Source organism: Anomaloglossus baeobatrachus, unplaced genomic scaffold, assembly GCF_048569485.1.
Source record: "Anomaloglossus baeobatrachus isolate aAnoBae1 unplaced genomic scaffold, aAnoBae1.hap1 Scaffold_65, whole genome shotgun sequence".
NCBI lineage: Eukaryota > Metazoa > Chordata > Amphibia > Anura > Aromobatidae > Anomaloglossus > Anomaloglossus baeobatrachus.
Genome location: NW_027445019.1, coordinates 612,885 through 630,465, shown reverse-complemented (window position 1 = coordinate 630,465; position 17,581 = coordinate 612,885). Strand labels below are relative to the sequence as shown.

General features: G+C 46.1%; 1 protein-coding gene and 1 long non-coding RNA gene across 7 annotated transcripts in view; one reads left to right on the top strand and one right to left on the bottom strand.

Annotated features, from left to right (window-relative positions):
* Window positions 1–17,581, top strand: part of LOC142286279 (uncharacterized) — a 214,190-nt gene that overhangs the window by 97,563 nt on the left and 99,046 nt on the right. The gene's annotated exons all lie outside the window — the stretch shown is intronic.
* The window catches only part of LOC142286280 (uncharacterized), a 37,231-nt gene that overhangs the window by 18,421 nt on the left and 1,229 nt on the right, over window positions 1–17,581 (bottom strand). For 5 of the 6 annotated variants that reach the window (XR_012747482.1, XR_012747483.1, XR_012747480.1 and 2 more), the window contains exons 2-3: window positions 10,856–11,146; window positions 8,608–8,790 (exon numbers count right to left, since the gene is read on the bottom strand). This is a non-coding gene — a long non-coding RNA (uncharacterized LOC142286280). Of the gene's footprint in view, window positions 1–8,607; window positions 8,791–10,855; window positions 11,147–17,376; window positions 17,447–17,581 lie in introns of those variants that run through there. The other variant, XR_012747481.1, reaches the window with a different exon arrangement.

Sequence of the window (17,581 nt, the reverse complement as noted above, 5' to 3'; positions counted from 1 at the left end):
CTAAATTTAAAACCCATATCAGTTGGCGTCGAAATACGTCCGGACCGAGGAAAGCTGTGGCACGCCTTTACTCTACCACAAAAAGCAGGAGGCCTGGAGATTGCAACTCCTAGAAGGTAAGAAAATCTGTTATCTTACCTTATCCTCCTGTGTTAATTTTTCGGGGGAGAGTGAGGTGTTAGTTACCAGAGTCCAGATACTTGATGACCGACCTGTGTGAAGTCCTAGCTCCTGAACCCGGTCATATTAATACTTTTGACACTTGCATTTTTTGTCATTGTGTTTACCTGTTGAAAAGTCTGTTTCTTTGAAGCAAGCAGAGTTAGTTACTTGCTTATGAAAACAGGAAGTTCTGTGCTTCGCTGATGTTAGAGCAAAATTCAGGAGGTGTCACGGTAATGTACTATTGCAGCTGTCTTTGAGTGTAGAAAAAAAAAAAGAAGGGAACTTGTACTTTGTAGAATTTATTTTGTGTGGCAGAAAGTATACTGCAATATACACCTATGTGTGACGTGTTATCGGTAATTGATCAGGCCTGGGAGCTTGGTCCTCGACGGAGAGGATTTGAAAGGGGGTTTTCAAGGTACTGGTACAGAGTTATGAACAGTGGGTGAAAGAGCCCTGACTGTTACCTGGTACGGTTTCCGCTAAGCAGTGAGTTGAAAGTTTGTACACTGGCTCACTTGTTTGCTTGGTGGATGGCGATGTATTTTAAGAATACGTTAAGAGAATCCTTAACCTCGGCCTTAATCAACGTGATGAGTCTTGGATGGACCGTCCTCATGAGGTGATGTAGTGTGAACAGACTTTACTAGTACTTGAGATATCAACAACAGCTGGCGTATAGTGAGGGTGAGTGTAATTTCTTACCACCCACATGACACTGGTTTGACATGTGCTCTGATTCTTCCTGGAAGCGGTAGATGAACCTGTTGTGGTTGTGGACTGAGATAGAATCTAGACATTTGTGTAATTCTGTGGATGTGCATAGTTGCTGGTGCAGAAGAGAAGCGTATTACTGCATACACCAGGCATTCATATTGAAGCGTTGGTTTTAGGTTATTTGCCCTTTGAAGATGGGGTCTAATACACTCACCCAAAATGGTTGTGAAGGGTCACAACCACCATAGATAGCATAGGATAATGGCGGCTGCCGCGGCCCCATGTGCAGAAGTCTTCAGTGTAAGAGGAGAAAAAGGGGTTAAACCCACGCAATCCGCCAAAAAAGATGTAGAGATGTTGATAGATTAATCACTCTGTTATTCCATAGGTCTACACGTTTCAAGGTACAGAGACCTCTTCCTCAGTACCATAAAATCAACCAAAACCAGAAAACAGCCCCCACCCTATACGTCGTCCCCAGAGGGTTGGACTTGTGTAGTTTGTCTAACTCAAAATCCTGATTGGAATGAAACTTGTGTAGTGTGTGGGGCCCCACATCCACGTAAGCCCACCCCATTATTTCCTGTCTTGAATGCAGATGGCATGCCCTATGTCCCGCCCTCCCTAGCCTCTCCAGATGCCATTTCAGGTCGGGCCGCACCCAGTTCCTCTTCAGCAGCCATTTTAAGACCCAAGGCCACTGGCCTATTTTTTGCTGGAGCAGCAGAAGCCACCGATCATCATCTGCTATAGGTGTGGACAGCCTAGTCATATCAAAAGAAGGTGTAGAACAATCCTTCAGCATAACGACCATCAGCAGCAATCACCATTTGATCTGCCTCCCCCACCTCCCTCCTCTCCCTCAATAGGAGATTGGCAAGCTGGATCCACCACCGCCCTGTAACCTATTACATAATCCTACACTAAAGCAAGCTAGGGGTTCTAGTCCTAGCATACAAGTGGAAGTAGAAGGGAAATCTATTCCCTTTTTGGTGGATACCGGTGCAGCCAGAAGTGTCATTAAGTTTGCAGATTTAGCTGACCCAGATTGTCTCACAGATGAAGTTGTCCCGTGTGTGGGTATTGATGGAACCACCCGGAATACCCCAATGACATGTCCTATGACTCTCCGCTTGCAACCTACACACAGTATGCTTTCACAGCTTGTTGTATCGACCACAGTCAATATATTGGGAACAGATCTGCTCAGAAAATTGCATGCACGTATCTCTTTCAACAATGATGGTACTGTCTCTTTAACTACCCCTCTGCATCAGGATGAAGTGTCGTAAGTGTTTGGTCTCTTTTGTATATCCGAACATGTGAATCTCACCTCTGACACCTCACCTGGCTGGCACAGATCCCTAGTACACTCTGGTCACAAGGCCCAGAAGATATTGGAAGACTTCCAGTTCAGCCAGTGGAGGTGAATCTAAAATCGGGAGCCCTACTTCCTCGCAAACCACAATACCCACTCTCCATTCAACAGTCTGCTGCTATCTCTCACCAGTTAGAATCCTATCTCAAGAATGGAGCGATCATCCCCACCAAATCTCCTTGCAACACCCCTTTGCTGGCATCCATCCCTCCTACTACCTCCTTCTTTACAGATGTGGCTCTAGCTAATGCTTTCTTTAGTGTCCCAATAAGTTCAAATTGTCAACATCTTTTTGCTTTTACCCATGAGGGCCAACAATACACGTGGTGTCTAGGTATAGTAAAGTAGCCATGCGCTGCGCAATGAAACCATCTATAGCGCCACCTGGTGGAAAACAACGGAGTTAGCATTTTTATCTCGAAAACGGAACGAGATACAGAAAAAAGGGAATTAAAAAATTGTAGGGCATCATCAATTCAATCTGAATTGACACATTGCATACAGAAATTCTATGAAATGAAACCCATGACCCCCCCCCCCAAAAAAAAACAAAAAACATTGAATGCTGGTCACACATATGACGCTCATTTAACTTTGATGCTCAAAGTGGCCCCCGTAAGCTGCAATGCACATCTGGACTCTGGACAGCATACTGTATCTGGCTGCAATGCACATCTGGCCTCTGCACAGCATACTGTATCTTGCTGCACGTTGTGCAATATGGTAGGTGATAAGTCATTGTAAGGCCTACAATGTTGGTGGAGGGGTCGCATACACCTGCTGTTTGATGTGACCTCACAGAAAGAAGTCCAATGGGGTCAGGTCAGGTGAGCGTGGAGGCCACTCCATACAGCCACCATACCCAATGACTTGTAGGAAGGTCTCCATGAGGTATCGCTTCACGGCCGCAGCCTTGTGAGTTTTACACGTTCTAATCACTAATCATAGCCTTTCTGTATGCAAGGTGTCGATTCGTATTGAATTGATGATGCCCTACAATTTTTTAATTCACTTTTTTTCCTGTATCTCTTTCAGTTTGCGAGATAAAAATGCTAACTCCGTTGTTTTCAACCAGGTGGTGCTATAGGTGGTTTCATTGCGTAGCGCATGGCTACTTTACTATACCTAGATACCAATTCTATTCCTATAGCTGCCGCCGTTCTCAAGTTAATGACGGTGGACAGGATATGGGTGGACACACTGTCTATGGAACCTCTGTATGACTGCCTGAAGAGTAAACCATTTAGTTTAATACAAGAGGCTATAGATGCATTCTACAAGCTGAAGGATATCATATCATCCTCTCCAGCCCTGGGTTTGCCAGATTATCTGCCTGTTCGTCATGGAAAAAGCAGAATGGAGAAAGACTGCAGCCCATTGGATACTATTCAGCCAGACTGGATCCTGTTGCCCAAGGAGCACCAACCTACATGAGAGCTGTGTTTGCAACCCACTTACTGTTGGACAAGACCTCTGACATCATCTTAGGCCACCAGTTGAAGATCAAAGCTCCGCATGACATTACTGCCATGCTGGCGCAGACTCAGCCAAAACACCTCTCTGCTGCCCGTCACTTGCGGCTACAGTGCTCCCTACTGCATCCTGAGAACGTCACAATCTCCCGGTGTGCGGTCCTTAACCCTGCTACACTCTTCCATGGGGGGAGTGTCCCACCTCTGACACCTTGGTGGAAGAGATATTCGACTCTGGCATAGCTCTACATGATTGCCTTGCTCTCATGAGGCAGTAAATCTCTGGATTCGATACCGTGACACATACCCCCTTGGAAGACCCTGACTTAACCCTCTTTGTGGATGGATCAAGATATGCAGATCAAGAAGGGAAGTTTCACACGGGTATGTCAGTAATAACAGAAGATTCTGTGCTACTGGGTGCAACCGACTTCTCTAAAATCCCTGCAGCAGTTTTTGGGGTTTGCTCATTTTTACCGTAAATTTATAGCCAATTTTTCTGCCATTGTCAAGCCTCTGACAGATTTGACCAAGAAGGGGGTTGATGCTGAGCATTGGACCCCAGAGGCGATTGTGGCCTTCCAGGAGCTTAAGAGGCGATTCACTTCTGCCCCTGTCCTGCAGCAACCTGATGTGTCTCGCCCATTTCAAGCTGAGATCGATGCCTCAGAGATTGGAGCAGGAGCTGTTCTGTCTCAACGAGATGCTACTTTGGGTAAACTTAAGCCCTGTGCCTTTTTCTCTCCGAAGTTTGCTCCTTCTGAATGGAATTATGATGTGGGGAACCGGGAATTATTGGCTATGAAGTGGGCATTTGAAGAGTGGAGACATTGGTTGGAGGGGGCTAGACATCAAGTTGTGGTGCTTACGGACCAAAAGAATCTTACCTATCTGGAATCTGCCAAGAGGTTGAATCCTCGGCAGGCCAGGTGGGCTTTTTCTTTTTTACCCGGTTTAATTTTGTGGTCTCTTTTTTGCCAGGCACCAAGAATGTTAAGGCCGATGCCCTTTCCAGGAGTTTCTGCGCTGACTCTTTGGAGGTTGTCGAGCCGTCTACTATCCTGAATGATGATGTAGTTCTCTCGGCCATTTCGCCTGATCTGCGGTTGGCACTGGTGGAATTTCAGGGGGATAAACCTGAGAATGTCCTACGGGGAAACGGTTTGTCCCGGACCAATGGAGAGACCGAGTTGTCTCTAAGGTTCAATGTTCTGTTTTGGCGGGTCATCCTGGCATTTTTGGTACTCGGGATCTTGTGAGCCGCTCTTTTTGGTGGCCTTCCCTGTTCCGGGATGTCTGTAGTTTTGTGCAGTCGTGTGGAGTTTGTTCTAGGTCCAAGCCCTGTTGTTCATGTTCTATTATTGCCTTTGCCGGTACCTAAGAGACCTTAGACGCACATCTCTATGGATTTTATTTCAGAGCTTCCCGTCTCTCAGAAAATGACTGTGATTTGGGTGATCTGTGACAGATTGTCCAAGATGGTCCACTTGGTTCCCCTATCTAAGTTGCCGTCTTCATCAGAGTTGGTGCCTTTGTTTTTCCAACATGTTGTTAGTTTGCATGGTATTCCCAAAAACATTGTTTCTGACAGAGGGGTGCAGTTTGTATCCATATTTTGGAGGATTTTTTGTTCTAAATTGGGTGTTCAGCTGTCTTTCTCCTCGGCGTTTCATCCTCAGACCAACGGTCAGACTGAAAGGGCTAACCAGACCCTGGAGACCTATTTACGGTGTTTTGTTTCCGCGGATCAAAATGACTGGGTTTCGTTTTTGCCTTTGGCTAAATTTGCCCTTAACGTTAGATCTAGCTCTACCACATTGGTGTCCCCCTTTTTCTGCAATTTTGGGTATCACCCCAGGTTCCTCTTGGGGCAGCTTGAGGCGTCTGATTGTCCAGGGGTGGATTCGGTGGTAAACAGAATGCAGCCGATTCGGGGGCAGGTAGTGGATAAATTGTTTCACTCCCAAGAATCTGCCCACAAATTTACCAATCGGCGTCGGACTGTTGTTCCCTGGTTTAAAGTGGGGGACATGGTATGGTTGTCCTCTAAAAATATTCCTATGAGAGTTCCATCTCCTAAATTTGAGCCCAGATTTATTGGACCTTCGGAGATTATCAACCCTGTATCTTTCCGTTTGACTCTGCCTGTGTCATTTAAGATTCACAATGTCTTCCATAAGTCCTTGCTGAAGAGACATGTGGAGCCAACAGTTCCTGCAGCAGCGCCTCCTGACCCTGTTTTGGTACAAGTGGATCTGGAGTATGAGGTTGAAAAAATGCTGGATTCCCGTCGCAGTAGGTGACAGCGTCAGTACCTTGTGAAATGGAAGGGTTATGGGCAGGAGGATAACTCTTGGGTTGTGGCTTCTGACATTATGCGGACAGGTTGTTTCGCGCCTTCCATCATGCTCATCCTGAGCGACCCGTGGCGTTGGTGAGGGTTCGGTGACCCCTCCTCAAGGGGGTGGGGTACTGTTGTGAATGTCAGTTATGCTTTTGCTGCTGTAAGGCTCCCTCTTGTGGCCAGGAATGGTTTGGACAGAGACCAGGTGTGTTGAGCAATGGGCGTTTCCATTGCTAACTCTCTGCTTATTTAACCCCTTCAGCCCCCAGCCTATTTTGACCTTACTGACCTCGCCATTTTGCGCAATTCTGACCAGTGTCCCTTTATGAGGTTATAACTCTGGAACGCTTCAACGGATCCTGGCGATTCTGACATTGATTTTTTTTGTGACATATTGTACTTCATGAAAGTGGTAGATTTAGGCCGATATTTTTTGCGTTCATTTTTGGAAATTTGGCGAAAATTTAGAAAATTGCGCAATTTTCAAAATTTGAAATTTTATGCCAGTAAATCTGAGAAATATGTCACACAAAATAGTTACTAAATAACATTTCCCACATGTCTACTTTACACCAGCGCAATTTTCAAAACAAAATTTTTTTTTGTTAGGAAGTTAGATGGGGTTAAAGTTCATCAGCAATTTCTCAATTTTCCAACAAAATTTACAAAAAACTTTTTTTTTAGGGACCACATCACATTTGAAGCGACTTTGAGAGGCCGAGGTGACAGAAAATACCCAAAAGTGACCCCATTCTAAAAACTGTACCGCTCAGGCTACTCAAAACCATATCCAGGAAGTTTATTACCCCTTTAGGTGCTTCACAAGAATCAAAGCAATGTGGAAGGAAAAAATGAAAATTTACTTTTTTTTACACAAAAATGTTACTTTAGTCATAAAATGTAGCATTTCACAAGGGTATCAGGAAAAATTACACCATAAAATTTATTGTGAAATTTCTCCTGAGTACACAGATACCTCATATGTGGTGGAAATCAAATGTTTGAGTGCACGGCAGGGCTCGGGAGGCAAGAAGGGCCATTTAACTTTTCAAACGCAAAATTGTCTGGAATCGTAAGGGGACGCCATGTTGCGTTTGGAGACCCCCTGAGGTACCTAAACAATGGAACTCCTGCACAAGTGACCCCATTTTGGAAACTAGACCCCTCATGGAATTTTTTTTTAGAGGTTTAGTGAGCCCTTTGAACCCCTAGGGGCTTCACAGAAGTTTATAACGTTGAGCCGTGAAAATATTTATATATTTTTTTACCACAAAATTGTTACTTCAACCAGGTAGCTTTTTTCACAAGGGTATCAGGAAAAATGACAGCATAAAATTTATTGTGCAATTTCTCCTGAGTACGCAGATACCTCATATGTGGTGGAAATCAAGTGTTTGGGTGCACGGCAAGACTCGGAAGGCAAGGAGCGCTATTTGACTTTTGGAGCTAATTTTCCATTCAAAAAGTCAAATGGCGCTCCTTCCCTTCCGAGCCCTGACGTGTACCCAAACAGTGGTTTATGACCACATATGAGGTATCTATGTACTCAGGAGAAATTGCCCAACAAATTTTAGGATCCATTTTATCCTGTTGCCCATGTGAAAATGAAAACAATTGAGGCTAAAAGAAAATTGGTGAAAAAAAAAGTACTTTTTCATTTTTACGGATCAATTTGTGAAGCACCTGGAGGTTCAAAGTACTCACTATGCATCTAGATAAGTTCCTTGGGAGGTCTAGTTTCCAAAATGGGGGTCACCAATGTGTAGGCACACAGGGGCTCTCCATAAGCGACATGGTGTCTGCTAACAATTTGAATGGAAAATTAGCTCCAATTATTTACGGACACCATGTGGCGTATGGAGAATATGTAGTGTATGTCAGGTTGGTGTGTGTGTGTGTAGTGTAGTATACATCAGGTTGGTGTGTGTGTGTGTGGTAAACACCACACATCAACCTGACGTACACTACACCACACCCCACACACCAACCTGACTTAGTGTATGTTAGGTTGGTGTGTGGTGTATGTCAGGATGGTGTGTGTGGTGTATACTACACCACACATACCAACCTGACGTACACTACACCACACACACACACACACCAACCTGACGTACACTACACCACATACCAACCTGACGTAGTGTATCTCAAGTTGGTATGTGGTGTAGTGTAGGTCAGGTTGATGTGTGTGTGTGTGGCTTAGTGTACGTCAGGGTGGTATGTGTGGTGTAGTATACACCACACACACCATCCTGACATGCACCACACACCAACCTAACATACACTAAGTAAGGTTGGTGTGCAGTGTGGTATAGTTTAGTGTACCTCAGGTTGGTGTGTGTCAGGTTGATGTGTGGTGTAGTATACACCACACACACACACACACACACACGCACACACACACGCTACCTGATGTACACTACAACACACACACCAACCTGACGTAGTGTATTTCAGGTTAGTGTGGTGTAATGTACTTCAGTTTGGTGTGTGTGGTTTAGTGCACTAGCGCTAGGTTGGGGGTTACTCACACTTTACTGTGGGTCTTCCTCCATGGCCTCCGGCTTCTTCTCCTCCCGGCCTCCGGCTTCTTCTCCTCCCGGCCTCCGGCGGCTTCTCCTCCCGGCCTCCGGCTTCTTCTCCTCCCGGCCTCCGGCTTCTTCTCCTCCCGGCCTCCGGACGATTTCTTGTCCTGCGACATCAAGTCTGTGTCACTGGAGGAGGAAGAGTGGGAGAAAGAGAAAAGTGTGACCCTCTTCCTCACTATCAGCTACGGAGGGACGAGCAGGACATTTATGTGCGCGTGTGCAAAAAAAAAACCCCAAACCCTAAACTTTATTTTAGTGTGCGTGTGTATGTGCAAGTGTTTGGCGAAACTTTCTACTGCAGGAGAGGGCTGAGGAGATGCAGGAGCCGTAATCACTGGGGCGCAATCACCGGGACGCAGGCGGACGCAATCACGGGGATACAATCACAGGGACGCAATCGCAGGGGTGTAATTACCGGGGCGCAGGGGGACGCATAATCACAGGGGTCCAGTCGCAGGGATGCATAATCACAGGGGCGTAATCACCGGGGCGCAGGGGGACGCAATCGCAGGGGCGCAGGTGGGGTGATCGGAGCGCAGATCGCAGGGGCGCAGGTGGGGCAATCGCTTGGGCGCAGATCGCAGATGGGGCGATCGCAGGGGAGCAGATCGCAGTGGGGTCCGGGTGATCACCCCCCTGCTGCCCAGTGATCAGCCCCCTGCTGCCCAGTGATCACCCACCTGCTGCCCAGTGATCACCCACCTGCTGCCCAGTGATCGGCCCCCTGCTGCCCAGTGATCACCAGGGCGGGGGATTGATCACTGGCAGCAGCAGCAGTCACTCACATCCGCCGGGTGTCAGAAGCAGGACACCGGCGGAGAGTGATCACAGGAAGTGGAGGTCGGGAAAGGCAGTGGAGGTCAGTGTGGGTTGGGGGGGGTAGAATCGGACGGCGGGGGGGGCAGAGGTTGGGGTGGCGGAGGGATCGGACAACGGGGGGGAACGGAAGACAGCAGAGGGGAGCGCGGAACAGCACAGAAGGGAGGGGGAAGACAGCACAGAAACGAAGGGAAAGACAGCAAAGAGGGGAGAAAAACTTACCGGATGGTGATCGGTGGCGGCAGATCGCGGTGGCAGCGGCAGCAGGTGACCCTCCTCTTCAGCGTCGCAGTCCTCGCTGAAGGGGGAGGGCACCCACCGGTCACATCGCTCCTCCACATCTGATTGGAGGGATAGCGTCACATGGACACTACCTCCAATCAGATGGGGGGGGAAGCATTACACGGAGCTCTCCCTGCTCCAGCCAATGGCTGATGATATTGCATCATCAGCCATGGCTGGATTGTAATATTTCACCAAGTTTGATTGGTGAAATATTACAATTGTTCTGATTGAATGTGAAAGTGACACTTTCAACAGCCAATCAGAGCGATCGTAGCCACGGGGGGGCAAAGCCACCCCCCCTGGGCTCAACTACAAGTCCTTATGTACCTGCAGCGCTGGTGACATTTCAGTAAACCCGGTCACCAGTGCTGCAGGAACGGAAACCCGCCATGACGCATACGGTGCTTCAAAGGTCGGGAAGGCACAAGGTTTCATGACGCATATGGTGCGTCAAAGGTCGGGAAGGCACAAGGTTTCATGACGCATATGGTGCGTCAAAGGTCGGGAAGGGGTTAAACCCTGGTCTGATAGCAGGCTATGCCGGATGTCAGTTGTTATTTGTACACCAGCCTGCTTCATCCTGCTCCAGACCACATCTACCCCAGATAAGTGCTTGGCTCTTTGTTGGTTGGTTCTTTTTGCTCTTATCTGAGTTTGTCATTTTCTGTGGTTGTTTTCAGTTTATTTGCATGCAGGAATCTTCCCTCTCAGTTGCTTAGCAGGGAAGATCCCTGCAGCTATGTTTGGAGTATTGCTCCTATAAGTCCATGTGTTTGTGGCTTGTTGAATTTGTAATGGTTCCTGCTTTCTGTTCATTGGTATGACAAGAGCGTCTGGTATAGGATGGAGTTCAGATCTAGCGATCTGAGGGCTTTTTGTACTATCAGGTTTTTGGATTTTTGCAGGGTTTTTCTCTGGCCACCATCAGTTCCTTTCCTATCCTATTTTGTCAGTAGGGCCTCAACTTTTGCTAATCCTATCATCTATCTGTGTATTGTGTTTTCCTATATCACCGCAGTCTTTGAATGTGGGGGGCTTGCTATTCTTTATCTATTTTCTGAGGCAGAGAGTTATTCATCTTTCCTACCTTTTAGGATAGTTAGTTCTCCGGCTGGGTTCGCGGTGCACAGGATGTTAGTTCACCCCTCGGCTACTTCTAGTGTTGATGGTTAGTAAGGGGATGGCGGCCAGATTAGTTGCCAATGCTCTTGTCACCTTTTACCAATGATTTATGATGGTCTTCCATGGTTCCGGATTTTAACAAAGACCCCGATTACAGGTACCCTGGACTGGACAATGTGCCTTAGTAAAAGTACTCATGCCATTCCACATATTCGATTTGCCTGAATGGAACAAGGACGTTCAGGAACACCAGCCCCTAAGTAGACAGAAAAGAGAATTATAAATAAAAGGATCCTTTAACCCACATGTTTATTCAGATTCAATTGGTGTTCCTCGAGGAGTACCAGATGAATTTAAAGCCAGAAATCAAGTAGTAGACGATTTTGAATCAATCATCCCCATTATAACGGTAAACAAAAAAGTAGACTGGATAAACTACCTGTATTACAACCAACAACGCTTCGTAAATTACACCAGGGACACCCTAAAAGGAATTGTTAAACAACTAGGACCCACCTCAGTTATGGCCTTCAAAATAGGATGGCTCTCAACATGATCCTGGCAGAGAATTGGAGGGGGGGGGGTCTGTAAAATGATAGGATCTAACTGCTGTACCTACATACCCAATAATACTAGCCCCGATGGAAGCATAACTAAAGCCCTAAAAGACCTCACTGATTTGTCCGAGGAACTGGCCAAAAACTCAGGTACACAACAATGGGACACTTGGTTTGGTTGGTGGAGAGGGTGGCAAGATGCGCTCAATAAATTAGGAATTATTATTATCTGTGTTTTGATGGCATTGGCCTTAACCATGTGCTGTGTAGCTTCATGCATCAAGAAGATAGTATCTAAATCTATGGATGAGACGATGACCATGCATGCCACTTTTGATGATGTTCCACCACCACCTGAGGAATATGAGGCTCTGAGTGCAACCAATCCCAATGAATATGAACTGATGAGAGGACCACCACCACCGCCTTCCCCCCGGATACTGTTTCATCTAACCAGAGCACCTTCTTCCACATGTTTGGTGTCTCCCAGGTGGCTTGTGGCAAAGTTTAAACGACACTTTTTATGGCTATCTTTCAGAAATGGCTTTCTTCTTGCCACTCTTCCATAAAGGCCAGATTTGTGCAGTGTACGGCTGATTGTTGTGCTATGGACAGACTCTCCCACCTCAGCTGTAGATCTCTGCAGATCATCCAGAGGGATCATGGGCCTCTTGGCTGCGTCTCCGATCAGTCTTCTCCTTGTGTGAGATGATAGTTTGGATGGACGGCCGGGTCTTGGTAGATTTGCAGTGGTATGATGCTCCTTCCATTTCAATATGATCGCTTGCACAGGACTTCTTGGGATGTGTAAAGTTGTGGAAATCATTTTGTAACTAAATCCGGCTTTAAACTTCTCCACAACAGTATCCTGGACCTGCCTGTTGTGTTCCTTGGTCTTCATGATGCTCTCTGCGCTTTACACAGAACATGAGACTATCACAGAGCAGGGGCATTATACGGAGACTTGATTACACACAGGGGCTTATATTTATCATCATCAGTCATTTAGGACAACATTGGATCATTCAGAGATCCTCAATCAACTTCTGGAGTGAGTTTGCTGAACTGACAGTAAAGGGGATGAATAATATTGCACGCCCCAATTATCAGTTTATTCTTTTTTACAAAAATTTAAAATCAGCAATAAATTTCCTTCAACTTCACAATTGTGTCACTTGTTGATTCTTCACCATAACATTAAAATTTGTATCTTTATGTTTGAAGACTGAAATGTGGGAAAAGGTTGAAAAATTCAATACTTTCGCAAGGCACTGTATAAATTAGTGAGTACACGGTGGCCAGATGTCTGGGGAGGCTGGCTGCATTATTATACATGGAGGCCTGGGGAGGCTGGCTGCATTATACATGGAGGCTAGCTGCATTATTATACATGGAGGCCTGGGGAGGCTGGCTGCATTATTATACATGGAGGCCTGGGGAGGCTGGCTGCATTATACATGGAGGCTAGCTGCATTATTATACATGGAGGCCTGGGGAGGCTGGCTGCATTATTATACATGGAGGCCTGGGGAGGCTGGCTACATTATTATAAATGAAGGCCTGGGGAGGATGGCTGCATTATTATACATGGAAGCCTGGGGAGGCTGGCTGCATTATTATACATGGAGGCCTGGGGAGGCTGGCTGCATTATTATACATGGAGGCCTGGGGAAGCTGGCTGCATTATTATACATGGAGGCCTGGGGGCTGCATTATATATGGAGGTCTATGGGGCTGCATAATAAACATGAAGGACACCTTATACATTGACTATAGGGGTGTAATATACATGAAGGTCTAGGGGGCTGCATTATAAATGGAGGTCTATGAGGATGCATTATACAACATGAAGGACACCTTATACATGGACTAGGGGTGCATTATATATGGAGGAGTATGGGGCTGCATAATGCAATATGAAGTTTTATGGGGCTGCATTATAATACATATAGGACTATGGGGGCTACATTATAATATATGGAGGACTATGGAGCCTACCTTATACATGGACTATGGGGGGCATTACAAAACATGGAGGCCTATGTGGTGCAGTATAATATATGGAGAACTATGAGAAATTCATTATAATAATTGGAGGGCTATGAGAGCTACCTTTATACATGGAGGACTATGGGGTACAGTATAATATATGGAGGACTATGTGGTGCAATATAATACAGTGCCTACAAGTAGTATTCAACCCCCTGCAGATTTAGCAGGTTTACACATTCGGAAGTAACTTGGCATTGTGACATTTGGACTGTAGATCAGCCTGGAAGTGTGAAATGCAGCAAAAAAGAATGTTATTTCTTTTTTTATTTTTTTTTTTAAATTGTGAAAAGTTTATTCAGAGGGTCATTTATTATTCAACCCCTCAAACCACAAGAATTCTGTTTGGCTCCCCTAAAGCAGGGTTCCCCAACTCCAGTCCTCGAGGGCCGCCAACAGTGCATGTTTTCAGGATTTCCTTAGCATTGCATGGGTGTTGGAATCATCAACTGTGCAGGTGATTAAATTATCACATGTGCAATACTAAGGAAATCCTGAAAACATGCACTGTTGGCGGCCCTCGAGGACTGGAGTTGGGGACCCATGCCCTAAAGTATTAAGAAGTATTTCAGGCGCAAAGAACAATGAGCTTCACATGTTTGGATTAATTATCTCTTTTTCCAGCCTTTTCTGACTAATTAAGACCCTCCCCAAACTTGTGAACAGCACTCATACATGGTCAACATGGGAAAGACAAAGGAGCGTTCCAAGGCCATCAGAGACAAGATCGTGGAGGGTCACAAGGCTGGCAAGGGGTACAAAACCCTTTCCAAGGAGTTGGGCCTACCAGTCTCCACTGTTGGGAGCATCATCCGGAAGTGGAAGGCTTATGGAACTACTGTTAGCCTTCCACGGCCTGGACAGCCTTTGAAAGTTTCCACCCGTGCCGAGGCCAGGCTTGTCCGAAGAGTCAAGGCTAACCCAAGGACAACAAGGAAGGAGCTCCGGGAAGATCTCATGGCAGTGGGGACATTGGTTTCAGTCAATACCATAAGTAACGTACTCCACCGCAATGGTCTCCGTTCCAGACGAGCCCGTAAGGTACCTTTACTTTCAAAGCGTCATGTCAAGGCTCGTCTACAGTTTGCTCATGATCACTTGGAGGACTCTGAGACAGACTGGTTCAAGGTTCTCTGGTCTGATGAGACCAAGATCGAGATCTTTGGTGCCAACCACACACGTGACGTTTGGAGACTGGATGGCACTGCATACGACCCCAAGAATACCATCCCTACAGTCAAGCATGGTGGTGGCAGCATCATGCTGTGGGGCTGTTTCTCAGCCAAGGGGCCTGGCCATCTGGTCCGCATCCATGGGAAGATGGATAGCACGGCCTACCTGGAGATTTTGGCCAAGAACCTCCGCTCCTCCATCAAGGATCTTAAGATGGGTCGTCATTTCATCTTCCAACAAGACAACGACCCAAAGCACACAGCCAAGAAAACCAAGGCCTGGTTCAAGAGGGAAAAAATCAAGGTGTTGCAGTGACCTAGTCAGTCTCCTGACCTTAACCCAATTGAAAACATGTGGAAGGAGCTCAAGATTAAAGTCCACATGAGACACCCAAAGAACCTAGATAACTTGGAGAAGATCTGCATGGAGGAGTGGGCCAAGATAACTCCAGAGACCTGTGCCGGCCTGATCAGGTCTTATAAAAGACGATTATTAGCTGTAATTGCAAACAAGGGTTATTCCACAAAATATTAAACCTAGGGGTTGAATAATAATTGAACCACACTTTTATGTTGAAAATTTATTAAAATTTAACTGAGCAACATATCTTGTTGGTTTGTAATATTTATGCATTTGTTAATAAATCCTGCTCTTGTTTGAAGTTTGCAGGCTCTAACTTATTTGCATCTTATCAAACCTGCTAAATCTGCAGGGGGTTGAATACTACTTGTAGGCACTGTATATGGAGGACTATGCGGTGCAGTATAATATATGGAAGACTATAGGGTGAATTATAATACATGGAGAACTATGGCAAATGCATTATAATACATGGAGGACTATGGTGGTGCATTCTAATATATGAAGGGTTATATGGGACCCTTTATACTATATGGAAGGCTATGTGGGAGCTGTTATAGTATTTGGAGAACTATATACAAGGGGGACAAAGATACAAGCATGGGATGGGAACATTTTGTGCTGAGGGAAAAAGGCTCCAGCTTTCACATGCTCTGCTATACATCTTCTCTCAGCACCCAGCTTTCCCATGCTCTGATATGGGAAAGCTGGGTGCTGAGAGAAAGATGTATAGCAGAGCATTGGGAAGCTGAGTGCCGAGGACAAGATGGATATTACAACATAGGAAAGCTGGATGCTGATAGAGGGATTTCAGATCATGGGAAACCCAGGTGCTGAGGGTAAGAACCTAGTGTCAGCATCATTAACCCGTAGCCCGAGTGTCAGTGTCATTATCCCACACCCCAAGTGTCTGTGTACGTGGAGGGGGGCCCAGGTCTGAACTTTGCATCAAACTGTAGTTACGCCACTGGAACGCAGGTACATAGGGTAGGCAGGAAGGAGTGCGTAGTGGAGGCTGACTGGAGGGAGTACTTCCAGAAGATAAGCCTGTCTCCAGTACTTGCTCATCCAGCTTAACGGGTACAGGTACTGGAGACAGATTGGCTGAACAGGTTTTGGTTCAGGACACAGGCAGGACAGGTTCAGGTACATGGAGAGGTAGGAAGAGTCATGAACTAAGACAATGGGCAGACAGCAGACTGAAGTACTGATGGGATCAAACTAACCACAAACCTAAATTGCTCAGGCACCTCCCTAAAGAGAAGGTGCCTTAAACAAAGGGAATTTCATTATTAAAAGGATGCGTGCATATTCTCCCTGTGTTGCTACGATTTCTCTTCAGGATCAAATGCCTTCTAGTAAACTGGGAAAAGGGTTTTTCCTTTGACTTCCTTCATAGCCAGGATGTTCTTCACTTCAAAGACATCCTCAGTGCGTAGGTGTAGGAGTGGAGCAAGGATCCCTGAAGAATTGGCTCATGACAACTAGCTTGAGAAGTAATCTGTGGAAGGAGTTGTGCACACGTATCAAAGCAGGAAGCTTCAATTTGTATGACACTGCATTGATCCACCTGATGACTTCAAAAGGACCAAGGAAGCATGGAGCCAACTTTTAAAATGGCACATTGAGACATATATTTCGAGGAAAGGCATACCTTGTCCACAGGATGAAAATGAGGCTAATCTCTGTATCTTGTCAGCATGTGCCTTCATCCATTCGGATGATATCTAAATAGAGGTTTTAGCGTGGTTGCAAATATTATAGAAATCATTAGTGAAAGCATCGGCTGCAGGGATATCAGAGGTGATTGTCACAGGAAGAGGTATGTTAGGCTGTTGACCACAGACAACAAAGAAAGATTACTTCATGGAGGCTCTTACGTGATTTTTTTAAGAGAATTCCGCCAATCTATCTTCAATCATGTATCCAATATTACCGTGTTTTTCAAAAAATAAGCCCTCCCCCAAAAATAAGCCCTAGCAGGGATTTTCAGCATTTTCGGAGCAAGGCTTAAATATAAGCCCTCCCCCGAAAATAAGCCATAGTCCCAGATCAATAAGTGTCCGTGCAGCTAAAAAAGGTTACAAATACTGCAAGACACTTCATTATAGACAGCGGCACCGGCAATTACACTCACCCGATGCTGAGCGGCAGGACCTGCAGCTCTCACACACACACACACACTCACACACACACACACACACACACACACACACACACACACACACACACACAATCAGATCTCTCTCACACACCAGATCTCACACACAAACATCGGATCACACACACAAACATCGGATCACACACACATCAGATCGCACACACATCAGATCGCATACACACTCACCTCATCCAGCGACACCGATCTCTTCTCGCCGGCAGAATCCTGAGAGGCTGTGCGGTGGAGCGCAACGAACAGGACCTGCGGCGGGACAAGTGACTTGCTCTCATCATTCCCTGCGGCCGTAAGCGCTGGATGTGATGTGATGTATGTGGTCAGCTGTGTGTCTGTGATCTGCTGTGTGTGTCTGGGATAGTTTGTGTTTTTCTGC